General features: G+C 39.7%; 1 pseudogene; it reads left to right on the top strand.

The window, feature by feature from the left end:
* The first annotated feature begins 319 nt into the window (after positions 1 to 319).
* LOC132530516 (centrosomal protein of 78 kDa-like) overlaps positions 320 to 15,288 on the top strand; it is a 29,563-nt pseudogene continuing 14,594 nt past the window's right edge.

Here is a 15,288-nt window from a genome sequence, read left to right as displayed (position 1 = left end):
AGTGGGAGTTTACTTTTAAAATGCGCTGATACAATCATGTCTCACTTTTGTTTGGATCAGTCAGCAAACGCGTTTTCGAAACCCCAAATTCTCCACACCTCCTACCTTTCGCGCCGTCCTAGTCTCGAAGTTCCCACCACTGCTCCTCAAGCCGGGTCCCCTTGGGAGGCGGGGCTGCGTGCTGGCGCACAGGGCGTGCGCTGACGTCCTCGAGCCCCGCCCCAAGGGCCCGCCCGGAAGTTTAAACCGCCGCGCCGCGTCTCGCGGGGCGTTGAGGCCGGCGCCAACAGCCGGCGATGCGGGGTCGCGGGGTCGTGGCATGGAGGGGGCCGGCGTAGCTGGGGCCCGTGGCCCTGCGTCTTCCGCCTGCTACGTGGGTCCTGCCCACGCTGCGGCGCCGCAGCCGCCGGGCGGTGGGCGCCCGAGGGGCCGGGAGGCGAGCAGGGACCGCCAGGCGGCTGTGGGCATCGTGTCCGCAGCCAGCGTCCCCGAGGCCACGCTCCGACCATGATCACTCGGTGAACCTGCGCCGCGACAGCGTGGCCGACTTCTGGCGCTGTGAGGAGCTGTGTGCGCTGCAGGACTCGCTGCCTCTGCCCGCCGTTCGCGCTTCCCTGCGGGAGGGCTGCTGGACTTCAACGCCGACCGCCTCCGTGGGGTTGACTGGACGCCGCTCTTGAGCACCCTCTGCCCGTGATCTGTATCCAGAGTTTCTTCCAGCCACGGCTTGGCGAGACAGGTTTGTAGTTCCCGCTTCCAGGGGCCCTCATGTGGGCGCTGAGAAGCGGGGTTTTAGATGGTGCAGGGTGGAGGGTGGGCACTAGAACCGGTGCCCAGTGCCCGGGTGTGCGCGCACTAGACGGGGCGTGCGGCTTAGGACCCCTGCCAGCTCGGTGACCCCGGCCGAGTGCTTTAAGGCTTCTAGGTCTCAGTGTTCTCATCTGTTGCATGGGCTTAACAGGACCCACTCTCTGTGGAGGTTACAAGGTCTCACTCTGTTAATGCTTGTAGACTCTACAATGTAGAACACTTAGCACAGTTTGGAGCGTCGTTAATGGTTGCACAGATGTTACCTGGTGTGTTGAATGACTTTGCCTGGTACAGACCAAAGCGATTAGGAAATTGATATATCCCAGCTTCATTTCCTTTCCATTCAAACAGGGCTCAGGAAAAAGAAATTTTTTTCAATAGTATCCTATAGTGGAAAGCGCACCAGTGTGAAGGCAGCTTAGGGTTTGAATTCCAGGGCTTATGCTCTCTGTGGCCTGGGCAGGTTTCTTTTGCGCTACAATCCCCACACTTGTAAAATGACATTAAAAACCACTCTTTCTGTGGGTTCTTAGAATTAATTAAGCAGGTTATGTGTGTAAAGTATCCTGGTACTTGAATGAGTTGTCAGAACCAAGGGCTGCTGGAGACGACGCTTCTGCCCTAGGTAAGCTCCCCTTCTACTGGGTGGCAAGTAAACACAAGCACAGTAGTCAGTGTTCTGGAAGAAGTGAGTTCTGGTGCTACAAAGCATAGAATCTCTTTTTTCTTTAATTTAATTTTTAAGGAGGTGCCATCCTTTCTAAGGATATGTAGAAGCTCCTGGGGTGGCAGGAGGGAGCAGTGTGTGTCAAAGTTTGAGAAATATAAAAAAATATGGCAAAACTCAGGTACAGGACTGGAACTCAGGGTTTGGGAAAGCAATGAGAGTTGATACTGGAAACCTAGTGGGGCCCCACAGAAAGGGGCCTTGTTTGTCATGTCAGAAGTTTGGATGTTTATCCTGAAGGCTGTGGGAAACACCAAAGAACAGTGAAATGGAATTCTGGTTTAGAGGCTCACTGGGACCTCCATGTGGAAGGCAGTTGATTGGGTGCAGCGTGAATTGTAATCAAAGGGTCCCACTTAAGTTATAAAAGGTGGGACTGGATTTTGCAGATCTGAGAGAGAATGGGTGAGGCCTGGTGACCAGTTAGAAAAGGGAGGGCAGCAAGTGTGGGTGACAGTTTACAGCTGCATCTTTTTGTGAGACACAGAGCACAGTAGCGAGGGATTGGAGGTGGGGAGAGGATCTTACTTGATCTTCAGTGCTTTAGAGGGGCCTGGTAGAGGGGCCAGGTCTGGGCCCAAGATACAGATCTGGGCTTTCTGGAAGGACAGGTGTTTGAAGGCATGGGAGAGACTTAGGTTATCCACAAGAATATCCAAAGAGTCATAGGTCTGAGAGTTTTTTAAGTGGGTATATTTGAGGATGTTTATAAGCTGAGAGAAAGTAGCTAGCAGAGGAAGGGTGTGAAGATCTAGGAAAGGAAATGATTGTTCGTTTGTTTTCGAAAAGCTGAATACTTATCGTGTGCCTGGCCCTTTACTAGGATCTGGGGTTCACACCATCTGTTCTCTCTCCTGCAAAGACAGTTCAATTCATCAAATTCATCAAATCAAGTCAGATTCATCAAAACAGTTCAATTCATCAATTCAATCAAGTCAGATTATTCTTTGCATCCCATTCAGGTGTAAGAACTGTTCTGTACCTCTGAAGGGACTTTACTTAAGCAGAGTAATAAGTTAGAAATCAAAAGAAATTAGAGCTGGAAGGGACCTTAAAGGCCACTGTACTTAATTTTGCCACATATTTTACATTGAATGTAACAAAAATTTATTGTTGAGCCCATTCTTTTCAGAGTTCCTTCACTGAACTTCCTTTATGTCTTGCATCCAGTGGGGCTAGCTTGTAGATTTTGGCCTCCTCTTAAATTTGCTTCTTCATCCATATTACATTTTGCCCAGACTATGGCAGAAACTCCTGGGTGGTTTCGCAGCTCCTGGGCTCAGCTCCTCTAAGTTCATCTGCCTACTCGGGTTGAGTGATCTTGTAACATAAAAAGCTATGCTTAAAATAATGCTGCTAATGGCTTGCCCACACAGAGTTAGTGCATACTAGCCACGCAGCGTTTGCCCTGCCTAGAGGCGTGTAGTCTGAACTGTGCTGGGCCAAGCCTCATGGGGCTCTTTTTTTTTTTTTTTTTTTTTTGCGGTACGCGGGCCTCTCACTGTTGTGACCTCTCCAGTTGCGGAGCATAGGCTCCGCACGCACAGGCTCAGCGGCCATGGCTTACGGACTTAGCCGCTCCGTGGCATGTGGGATCTTCCCAGACCGGGGCACGAACCCGTGTCCCCTGCATCGGCAGGCGGACTCTCAACCACTGCGCCACCAGGGAAGCCCCGTCATGGCGTTCTTTGGCCCTGAGGAAGGGGAACTTTCTGGGATCACTCCCTTTGTCTAATTGGTCCTTCAGCAGCGGGGCGCCTTTTTCTAATCAGCGGAGGCACCCTTACTCAGCTAGTGGTAGTCCCAGGCCTCGTCACCTGTGGGATAAAAGCCATGCTCTCTCCCAGGCTTGCTTCTGCCAGCATCTCTATTTGCCTTTGTGTCTCTTCTCACACTTGGACCCCTGGCCTTTAGTCGTCCCCGCCTGAAGTATTTACAGTGCCCAGCAGGAGTCAGGCTTGAGTGTCTTTTCACAGATGTTCCCTCTGCAGTTAATGCACCTCCTACTCCAACTCTGCGTAGCCTCATCTTTCTAGATTCTACTTCAGGGTTCTCATGAAGCTGTCACTTAGATATAACTCTTTGCCTCCATAGGCACCTCTGTGCATAAAGGTTATGTTTATTTATCTCATGTGATTGAAATTTTGAGTTTATACATCTTCCTCCTTAATGAAGGCTTTAAGGGCAGGAGTCGTTTCTAATCCTTAGCACAGAGCAGATGCTTTTTTTCTTTTTATTTAGGTGCTTTTCAATAATGATAAAATGTATGGTTTAAACCACTCATTTTACAATATTTTTGCTTTAGGTTGTGACAGAAATGAAGTTTACAGAAGTCGTGTTCCTGCGATAAGAAATAAAGATGTGACCTTCCAGTTGTGTAAAGCTCATGAAGGCTGTGTAAGTGCATCGGGTGCGCTAAGGAACCTGGAGCTAAGTGGGCTAGTTCTGAGAGAGAGAGACTTAACTATGTTGACAAAATTAAGCCTTCATTGTGTCCTGCCAACCTTTGATAGTTGCTTTTGGGGCAAACTAAAGCAATGAAATTTTAAACTGTTCCTCCCCATTAAAGGGATTGAATATTTGGCCACTTTGGTGAACCTGTGTCTTGCGAATTGTCCAGTTGGAGACGGAGGTTTCGAAAGTGAGTTTCAGTCTTGTTTAAGTCTCTTCCCATCGGACTGGTCTCGTGATTTCCTACACACCATGTCTGTCTACCTTTTCTTGGTGTTGTGCATGCGTGGATTGTCTCCTGTACCTGCTCAAACCTTGGTCCATTCTCATCTGTACCATGGAAGTTTGTCATGCTGGATACTGTCAGAATTAATCTTACTTAAGTTTGTGTTAAGCCACAAACCACACGTTTTGTATATTTCCTGTTTTTTGTGTTTCTTTATATTTTTATGGTTTCTCTTCAAGAAATATTATGGGACGGGAAATAGCAAGATGTAAAGAGCAAAAAAGTCATCATTCTCTTTAAATTGTTAGAACATCTATCTGCAATCATAATTATAATGCACTGTGGTATGTGTTCAAATAGGAAATATATGTAACGTCCCGTAGGAGCAGCAAACTCAGTGGTGTTGGTGAGGGTGTATGATGGACCTAATCACAAAGCAGGTGATTCTTGATTGGGGTCCTGAAACATTAGTGTACGTTCCCTGTGTCCATTAGTGGTCTGAAGGGGTAAGGAAGCCTGCCTTTCAATTTGAGGAAACAGAGGGTTTGAGGTCCTCCCTCTTCTATTGCTCTAGTATACTGCATAGCAGCTAATAAAATACTGGGTTTATAGTTGACATTTAAATCGCTGATTGATCATCAAGGTTGGCATGTATCATTGGAACTGAAAATCGGAAGAGTCTTATGCTCTTTAGGTTTTTCTTTTTTTTCCTTTGTCTCAAAAGTATGTAGTACTTTACTGAGTGGTTGGTAAGAAAGTTTGCAGTATCCAGTGTATTCAGTTTTAGTACTAAATAGAATTAAACTGTTGCTGTAAACTGGAATAACTTTGTTACTGACAAGCTTTAGAATGCATCAGTTCATCAATTACCTGTTTGGGAAGATTGTAGTTAATGATTTTAAGAATGTGGCTGTAAACCTCCAATTGACTCAAGAAAAGCAAATAAGTCAAGATTGACAAACGTATAGGCTCTTCATCTTACTGTGTGTGGGGGTTTTTTTTTTCCTTTTAGTTATTTGGCAAGGTGTAAATAACTCTATCACTCTTAAGACAGTAAACTTCACGGGGTATAATCTGACATGGCAGGGAGCAGATTACTCCTGGCCAGGATCTTAAAGGTGATTTTATGTTTAAACTTTCATGAAAACATATGTGATTGAAGCACATTAATACATTGACACAGATGGCAGTTAATTTTCGTCTTTTGATACCTGTGAGTGCATCTTTCGTTTTGTTGAAAGAATAAGACCAGTTTTCAGTTTGGGATTCTACCATTTAGTAAAGATAGTCCACTTAATTTTAGAAATAGGAGATTTAATATATAATACATAATAATACTTCTATGTATTTTTAGTTACTGAAAACATTGTGATGCTGTGAAGAAACTATTATAGTTTATAATAGTCTTTAAGATTTAATTTAGTCTTCAAGACTAAATTATAGTCTTCAAGATTTAAATGAATCAAGTGTCTATTAGCTGCTGTAGTTTATAAACTAATAAACATCACTACATCGGCAACTTGTAAATACAGTTTTTAAACTAATGCCTTAACAACTTTACAGTGGTTATAATTACTGTATTGAGGCCTAAGTTATTTAATAATTTGACATGAAGTCTTTTTAATAGTTTGGTGGTGCAGATCAGGGATAGGTAAACTATGGCTGGTGGGCCAGATCCGGCCCGTCGCCTGATTTTGTAAAGTTTTTTGGAACATAGTGGAACCCATTGTTTACATGGTAGCTATGGCTACTTTCAGCCTACGCCAGTGGGGTTGAGTAGTTGCAACAGAAACTGTATAGCCCACAAAGCTGGAAATGTTTAAATTTAGATTTTAGAAATTGAAAAATTCTTTGAGCCTATACAGGGCAAGTCCATTGACCCCTCGGGTAGAGAACAGTCAAGAACTTGGGTGCCGAAGCCAAATGGTCTAGGTTCAAATTCCCTTTCTCCCTTTTCATAGCTAGTGACCATGGACAAATCACTTAACGTCTATGCCTCGTTGTGAGGTTTAAATGAACTCATTTGTATAAATAGTGCTTGGCACATACTAAGCACTGTGTAAGTGATTGCTGTTATTTCTGCTTGGAGCTTTTATAAGCCATTGTTAATAGGAAAATGACACTAATGATTTTGCTTTTAGAGTGTCAAAGGCACTTTGAGTCTTTTATGTTTTCAAGAATGTAACAAGACTTTTTTGATTTAAAGTCAGTGTTCCCTGTTACCAAAATTGATTTCATGAATATAAAGAATTGAATGTCTTTAAGACAAGACTTGTGGTTAAATGTCAAACCATTATCTTCCCAAGGCACATCAAACTGGCTGTGCATAGTCCAGGCCTCTGAAGTTTGCGTCCACACCCTAGGTAGCATGTAAGATCCATTTTGTAAATATAGTTTTAAAAATAATGCCTGGGACTTCCCTGGCGGTCCAGCAGTTAACACTCTGCGCTCCCAATGCAGGGGGCCTGTGTTCGATCCCTGCTCAAGGAACTAGATCCCACATGCAATAATTAAAAGATCCGGCAGGCCGCAACTAAAGACCCGGCACAGCCAAACAAAGAAACAAATAAATAAATAAATACTTTTTAAAAATAAATAAAATTCAATAATGCCTTAGGAGTTAGGAAAAGAAAATACTAGAACCTATTTAGCTTTGTATCATTTAAAAAATATCTGTGTAGTTTATAATGTACCTAAATTATATGTATAGAACTTTGTGTATATAATTTGTTAAAAAATAAGATGCATATTAAAAAGTTTTCTTATGGGTTGCCCAGTCAGGTGTTTGGAGACCATTGGAGGACAGAATGATGAAATTTAGAGCCTCAGCAATGAGAGAATTTAGAATCAATTCCCTGACTTAGAAGATAAGGAAAATAATTCTTAGACTGTAATTGAGTTATCCAACTTTACATAACTGTTCAAAAACAGGTCATCCAGTGGCTGGAATCTAATCACTGACCGACTAGAATGTGGGTCACTGGACTCGTAAAGCAGAACTGACTGTTTAATTTCTCAGCTTGATTCTCCTGGCATATATGCGTGATGTGTGTGTGTGTAAATCTCTGACATAATAAGCCATGCTCAGTAGGCACATCCTGTTTCCTTATTGAAGCATCTTAATTTCATCCCATTAGATCTTTGAAGTATCAGACTACCAGAAGGCATGAAGAAACCTGAGCTGAGAGTCTTCGTTCCAGGAGACCTGATCTTGACTGTATGCCTGGTTTGAGGCACATCGCTCTGAACTGCAACAAGCTCATTGGTGACCTGGGTGCTCGTGCTTTTGCAGAATCTCTTAGTGAGGATTTATGGCTTGGAGGTAAATTCTTAAATTGAAAATACTGAATTTTTAATATAATATATGCTTAGCTTTTGGCATGATACTGTTGTGATAGGACTTTTTTTAAGGCCTCATTTTTCTGATAGCTTTTATGTTGCTTTTAAACTTTCTCTAAGAGTTACATATATTCTTTACAGAAAATACAGAGTAACAAGAGAAAAATTACCTATAAATTTAACACCCAGACATAATCACTGTTCATTTTGGTGTATATATTCTCAGTCTTTTTATTGTTTTCTATAAATATATTTGTACACTTAGGGATTACAAAAATAGAATTGTAGTATACTTGCTATTTCATATTCCTGCTTTTTTCATTTAATGAGGTATCATGTAGTGTTCCATCATATTGATGTCCTATAATCAGTTCTTTGCAATTAGATTGAGACAGTTTGCTTTTCCATGTCAGAAACAATGTGAATACGTTGTATATACATCTCTGTGTCCATCGGGCTTACTTCTGTAGAATAAGGTACTACAAGTGGAATGACTAAGTGTGACATATTTTTAAGACTTTTCATACACATTGCCAAATTACCACCCAGAAAGGCTATGCCAATTTGTAGTCCACCCCAAGAGTGGATGTGAATGAAGCCTGCCTCTCACAAACACTGGCTGGTAGCACTTTTAAAAAACTGTAAGACTACAAAAATGAGTACCTCTCCCTTTTTTATGCAAGTGGGATTACTCCAAATTTTATAACTTTTTTCAGTTAATTCAGTATGACCATCTTAGCAAGTCAGTAAATTTGCATCTTTTTTTTTTTTGTGTGGTACGCGGGCCTCTCACTGTTGTGGCCTCTCCCGTTGCGGAGCACAGGCTCCGGACGCGCAGGCTCAGCGGCCATGGCTCACGGGCCCAGCCGCTCCGCGGCATGTGGGATCTTCCTGGACCAGGGCATGAACCCGTGTCCCCTGCATCAGCAGACGGACTCTCAACCAGTGCGCCACCAGGGAAGCCTTACTGCATCATTTTTTTTGTGACCCTTCAGTGTTCCATTATATGAATATGCCACAGTGCACATAGCTTATCCGATCTTGTATAAAAGGTATGTCCAGTTTTTCAGTTACAAAAAGTACTCTGATATATATCCTTACCTATATCTCTGACTATTTCTTTTGGATCAAAAGGGTATAGACATTTTAAAGACTTCTCTTACAGAATCTTGGCTTAATCTGATAGGAGAATAACCACATTTTGTTTTATTTTGTATTCATTTGATTTACTGGTGAGTTTTACTGGCTGTTTGTATTCATTTGGCTAGTTGGTTAATTACACCGGGCGTCCCTTCTTCTGTAGTGACAGTGTGTAAGGGTTGTATCATATGCTGTTAGATCCATATGTCTGACTCGCTATTTCTGTATGTCATGGGGCGTTGAAAGACTCTAGTTATTTTAATGTGATGGTCCACTCAACACTTAAATGACTCATGATAGTTTCCTTTCATGTAATATTTTTAAATACCTGTGCTTTTGCGATGATCCCTTTTGATTAAATGAGTAGGTTGTTCAGCCCCAGAACTACTAGAATTCATGATCATTTGTTCTGGTTTTTGTCTGACCTTTTACTGCGAGAGTTCTTGACCATCATACTTTTCATGATAGGTTTTTAGTGTGTATTCTCTATACACACGTTGTTTGAATTTGTTAATTGTTTGTATCCTAGAAAACAGTACTTTTCTAATGTTGTACTTCCCTTATGGTTTGAGCAGATAATTCACTGATTAAAGTGATTTATACTTGTAAATTGTTCTTATCTCTACTCTGAATAGAGGTGAACCTAGATACTAAGCCTGCTTCCACCAAGAGCATTATTTGCTTCTTGTGCAACCTCTGAATTCTTGCAAGGAGCACTTTATTCACTTGTCAGTTTCACAAGGCATGTTTTTAATACCTTCTGTGTGCTAGATGCGGGTTTAGGCACTAGGGATAAAGCAGTGAACCAGACACACAGAAGTCTTGCCCTCGTGGAGCTTACGTTCTAGTGAAGGAGTTCAGATAGAAATGAGTAAAGAGATAAGTCATATAATTTTAGAGAGTAGGAAGTGCAAAAATATCTAAATGTAAGAAGAGTGAGGGGGGCAGGTAGGACTCCATTGGACAGGTTAGTTAGGGGCCAGCTTCACTGGAGAAGTGGCATTTGAACGGAGACCTGAATGAAGAGAGGAGCAAGCCATGGAAGATCTGGGGCAAGCACATTCCAGGACAAGGGGGCAATGAGTATGCAGGCATGTAGGTGGGTGGAGAATTTAAGGAAAAGCAAGAAGGCCAATCTGGGCAGAGTACTGAGTGAAGAAGAATGTGGTGTGACATGAGGTCAAGGAGCTAGCCAGGGGTCTGCTCTTGTAAAGTCTTGAAGGCCAGAGTAAAGATGTGGATTATTCTAAATGAGTAGAGGGTTTCGGACTGGAAAAAGGCATGATCCAAATAGTATCTGAATAAGGTGACCTGGTATAGAGAATGGACTTGGGAGGATAAAGAAGAGAAACAGGGAGACCAGTTAGGAGACTATCACAGGGGTCCAAATAAGAGATGTTTATGGCCTAGGTTAGGTTGGAAGTTTGCAGCAAGTGAAAAGTGGTTGAATTCAGGTTGTGTTTTCAGGGTGTAGCTAACAAGACCTGCAGATAGATTAGTTGTGAGGTATGAAGGGAATAGTAACAAGGAGACAAGTCGTTGATGATTATGTGTGCAACTGGGTGGTATCACTTAGAAAAAGGGGGCTGATGGGAGGAGCAGCTTTTGAGGGAATATCAGGACTTTGATTTGTTATCTTAGATGCCCTTTAGGTATCTAAGTGTCTGGACAGTGCTCAGACTGTACTTTCTATGCAAAGGTATCCAAAGCCACTTTAGATGCAAAATGTTTAAAGTTGACCTTTGTTGCTGCCAAAATAGTAGCCATTGTGGGCAGTCTGCAAGATGGCATCTTAGGTTTCTGAGGAAGAAATTAGAATACACAAAGGGGTATTAAGGGTATAATTACATAATGTAGATTTCATATTTAAATTTATGGGAAAAGCAATAATTAGTTGGCTTTTGGTTTTAAATGGAAATAGCCACTCATTGGGAAATAATTACTCTAACTTCAATTCATTTTACTTTAGATCATTCTGTGATGAAAGCAATTATCAAAAAAGTTCTCCAGATGGAAGGAGTGCCAAGTCAGACATACATAACATGTTTCAGTTCGCTCAGAAGAATTTCTCTTTAATGGCTTGTTTTTCTTTCTTTCTTAAAAGAAAATTATCAAGGTACTTTCTGCCATCTTAAAACTAAGTTTTTAGTCAAATCAAATGGCTTTTCTGTTTTTGAAAATGTTGTGTGATGCTTTAATTTAGGTTCCCAGAAATGCAGATTGAAAACCTTTTAACTTTTTATTTTCTGGAACATATTATCGTTAGTCACAAATAGTCTTTTTTTTTTTTTGGTGATAAGAATGAATAGCAGGAGCAGCATTTGTGAAACCAAATCTAATATGAAACTGACTCTTTCTTGTGAGTAAATTTGAACTTTGAAACAGCAAAACAATAAGGTTTGATATAAAGCAAAATAAATATTTTATGTTTATGATCTGCCAATTTCCCAGAAAGAGTTTTGTGGTGACTTTAGTTATATACCGGATACATTAAAATCACCAATGGACAACTCATCTTTTATTCAGGTTCCCTCTGAAAGTTTTAAAAATTTGTTGACTTAATATCACTGAACGGTTCACTTTAAAATGGTTAAAATGATAAATTTTCTGTTTTGTGTAGTTTACCACAATTTTTTTAAAATGTGTTGTTTGAAGATTTTTGGGTTTTATAAAGGTATTGTATTAGCATAAAAATGAAAAATTTAAAAGACCACCTCTAATTGCATTATCCTATCTAGCAATATTTACATTTTTATTTTCTCTTCCTGCTGTCTATAAACATAATTCCACATAACTTCAATATAATTTGCCATTCTTATCTTTTCATACTAAACTTAAATTCTGTGATTCATAGTTATACTTTTTAACATTGTATTCACAAGGTTTCATTGAGTTGGTCAATTTTTTAAATTGGTGAACAATTGGAAATAACCTAAAATAAACTATTGTAAACATCTTCATAAATACAGCTTTTTTTTTCTACTTAAAGATGTATGTTTTTGATTCTCTGTTAATCAACTTGCTTGGACAATAGTGTATGAAATAAGTTGTTAAGAGTGTTTATGAAGTCAAAAAAAAGCTTATGATTGTCTGCCAATTGTTATTTCAAGAGAGTGATATTTTAATAATCAAATAGTACATACAAAGAAGTTAAGATTTGTGGTATCACACTAATTAGATATTATTATTAAAAATTTATATCATGTGTACAGTATTCTTAAAATAGCTAAGTTGACTTTTGCTATGATATTAGAAATGGAAATATATATATTAATAAAGCATGTATATTAGGAATTCTGTAAAATTAGTACCTGGTGGTATATAATAGGGCATCATGGAATGAGAAGAAAACAGTTAAACGTTTTTTTTTTATTTAGCATGATGAAGCAAAGTGGAAATATAACTGCAATGTACAAACTCATTGAGCTATTTTAAGAGTAATTTTATTTCTTGGGCTTTTTTTTTTCTATTTGCCTCAGTTATTTGGAGACATAGAGGTAAGCCAATCAGTATCTGGGTATATACCTAGATCCTGGTGAGTGTAGGGTGAAATAATGGTGTGAATTCTGTCACATTTATATTGTCATGATGTATGCCTAAAAACAGATGGGAACTTTTATTAGAAATTTTTTTTATCTCCTAACAAGAAAAGTGTAATTTAAAAAACTTTTAATACAAATGTATTTGCATTCGTTTCTGAAAGTAAAGGAAGGGTATACACATACAAACCACATGCATACAAACATTTTTTTTGACCGTAATTAAGTTAAAAAACACAATAAAATAGCACAAAATGAACTGAGCTCCTATATATTTTTAAGAGGCATGTAAATCACACAGGATCGTGTGGTGATTATCAATAAGCTACACTCTATGAAATATTTGTCCTATATTACCACATACACTCCATTTTACCCTGCATCCTAATGTTGCTAAACTATAGTAGAAAGCAACAGCATAGCACAGGGAGATCAGCTCAGTGCTTTGCGATGGCCTAGAGGGGTGGGATAGGGAGGGTGGGAGGGAGGCTCGAGAGGGAGGGGATATGGGGACATGTGTATGCATATGGCTGATTTGCTTTGTTGTGTAACAGAAACTAACACAGAATTGTGAAGCAATTATACTCCAATAAAGATCTATTAAAATAAATAAATAAAATAACACAAAATATAGTAGCTTTGAAGGATAAATATAACCATTTTAACCTATGATGTTTGTTTTCAGTAAATTCAAATTAAATATTTAAATGTGAATTTTAATATGTGGCTTGTTCTAAATAAAATATTAACACGTAGGTCTAGTTTTTGCAACCAAATATTTCATATAAAGATACTTGCCTCTTTACTACTGAAATATAGGATAAGTCTCCACATTTCACTCTTTTATCCAGTGGGTTTCATTTGTTTTTTTGTGTGATTTCTGTATGAAATCAAAGGAGCAGTGAAGGTTGACAGGCTTATAGGAGAGTAACATTGACTCACCTACCACCCAGCAACTTGCAGCCTTATAACTTTTATTGTTTTTACATAGAAAAATTCATCTTAAATTGAAATTTTGGTCTAATTCTGAAGATTCTGTTTGGCAGAAGTCATGGGTGTATCTGTGTTTCTGTGTCCTTGAGATTCAGAAATGCCAAAGGTGTTCTAAGATTCAGTAAACTTGAGTGTTTCTGCATAATACATAAAATGTATCATACTTCGGGATTATTTTAAAAATTTATTTTTGCATTTCTGCACATCTCAATACTTTTGTTTTAGTTAAAATAACTTGTTACTGTAGAGAACTTATATTTTTTAAAAATGCTGGCTTATGTAAAACCTTTGTACAAAACGATCCTCTTTTTAATGGCCTTGGCATCATTGTCAAGTGCCTGTTTGATTCCTTTCAAAGTGTACACATGTGACAGTTGCTCTGTAGACCTTTGGTGCATCTTGATTCCTTCTTTTCATGCTTTGTCAAACATAGGCTTGGCCGCAAAGCAACCTGTAAGTAATGGAAGGAAACACTCTGCTGGTAAAGAATGTTATGGTCCTGAACCTCTACCACCTGGTGTGTCTGGTTTCCAGCCGTGGCATACTGCAGAACGTGCAAAAAGCAACAGGTAACGTGTTTGCATTCCCTGTCTTTTTCAATCATTCAGAGTCCTTTATTTTGGAACTTCTGTTATGTGAGCGGTCTCTGGTGCTTTCTATAGAGGAAAAAAGATAACTCACACATGGCTTCTGCCCAATGAGCCCTCTAAGGAAGAAAAACAAAAGGTAATTGGGAGTTTCAAGTTGTTTCTCAAGTGTCACAACAGAGCTAACCCCGTGGGAGTCTTGAGGAAACTAAAATTATCACCAATTGTGCATGTGAGGAAAGTTTCATTAAAGGCAGGTGTAGTTGCGTGAAGCCCTACAGCACAGAAGTAGGAATTTGGATATGTACGAATGGGCAAAAAGACATTTTAGACAGGGGAAATAGTTTAATACAGAATGGATGAAAATTATGCATTAGACCTATTCTAAAACAACTGGCTTATTAACTCAGTAAATCGATTTAGTCAGTCAAACTAGCTTTACCTGATTTCTTATCCAGGGGATAGCTGTTCATAGTAATTTTTGTCACAGAACAGTAAATAAAATGGTTGAACTATAGCTTGAGGCTTGCTAAGTGAAATAGATTGCTCTAGATGATTTTCAAGTGACTGACTTGGTAGTACTCACGAAATTGGGGATTAACAATTGCTTAAGAAAACAAAGAGAATTGATTTTAAATAGTACTTGAAGTAGTTACTGTGTAAAATATCTGTTCAGTTGCTCATGTTAAATGGATGTTTATAATCCCCATTGGACAACCGACTACTGTTTTGCAAATGGTAATGTGAATTGCTGTTGCATAAACTATAGTGTTGAATCCCCAGTCTTTGCACTTGAGTTTAGCAACTTTGTGGTTTCCTATCTTCTTCCTGAGACACTTAATCTCACATCCATCCTCCTCACACAGGGTGGTAAATTAGAGAATGATTAATATCACCATTTAAAGAAGTGAGACTGAAATCTCAAGCATCCTGAACATAGGAACTGAAGGGGCCTCTCAGCAGTTCAGAGAGTTATTACCGAGCCAGTCACCTGAATTCTGTTCGGTTTTCTCCATAGCAGAGCCCTCCAGGTCCTTGTTTTGAGCTTATTTATTTTTATACACAATTCTGTGTGGATACTGTACATAATAACTAAATAGTTGTATTAACTGGGTTTAGCTGGTGATGTATTTACATGAAGATCTAACTTCGTTTTGTTGATATCTTTTTAGGGGCTTTCCATTCATCAAAGCTCGTGATGTATGTAATCAGTTGCTGGTGTTTAGCTATCATATTTATGATATATAGGACTTGAATTGGGAAAGGTGGATGGTCATTCTCCTTGCTTTTTAAACTGACAGAGCCTTACAAGAAGCATTTCCCTCTCTGAAATAAATCCATGTAAAACATGTTTGGTCGCTCTCCCAATGCAACTGTGTAGTTGTGTGGATTTGGCACACAACTGGCAGCCTTGTGGTTATGCCTGTAAACAAGGAAGCCTGTTTTCCAGTCCGCAAATCAGCTGTTACCCAGTGA

This window comes from Lagenorhynchus albirostris, chromosome 12 (genome assembly GCF_949774975.1).
Source record: "Lagenorhynchus albirostris chromosome 12, mLagAlb1.1, whole genome shotgun sequence".
In the NCBI taxonomy this organism is placed as follows: Eukaryota; Metazoa; Chordata; class Mammalia; order Artiodactyla; family Delphinidae; genus Lagenorhynchus; species Lagenorhynchus albirostris.
Note: the sequence above shows the minus strand (reverse complement) of the source record. Positions and strands in the feature narration are given on the sequence as shown.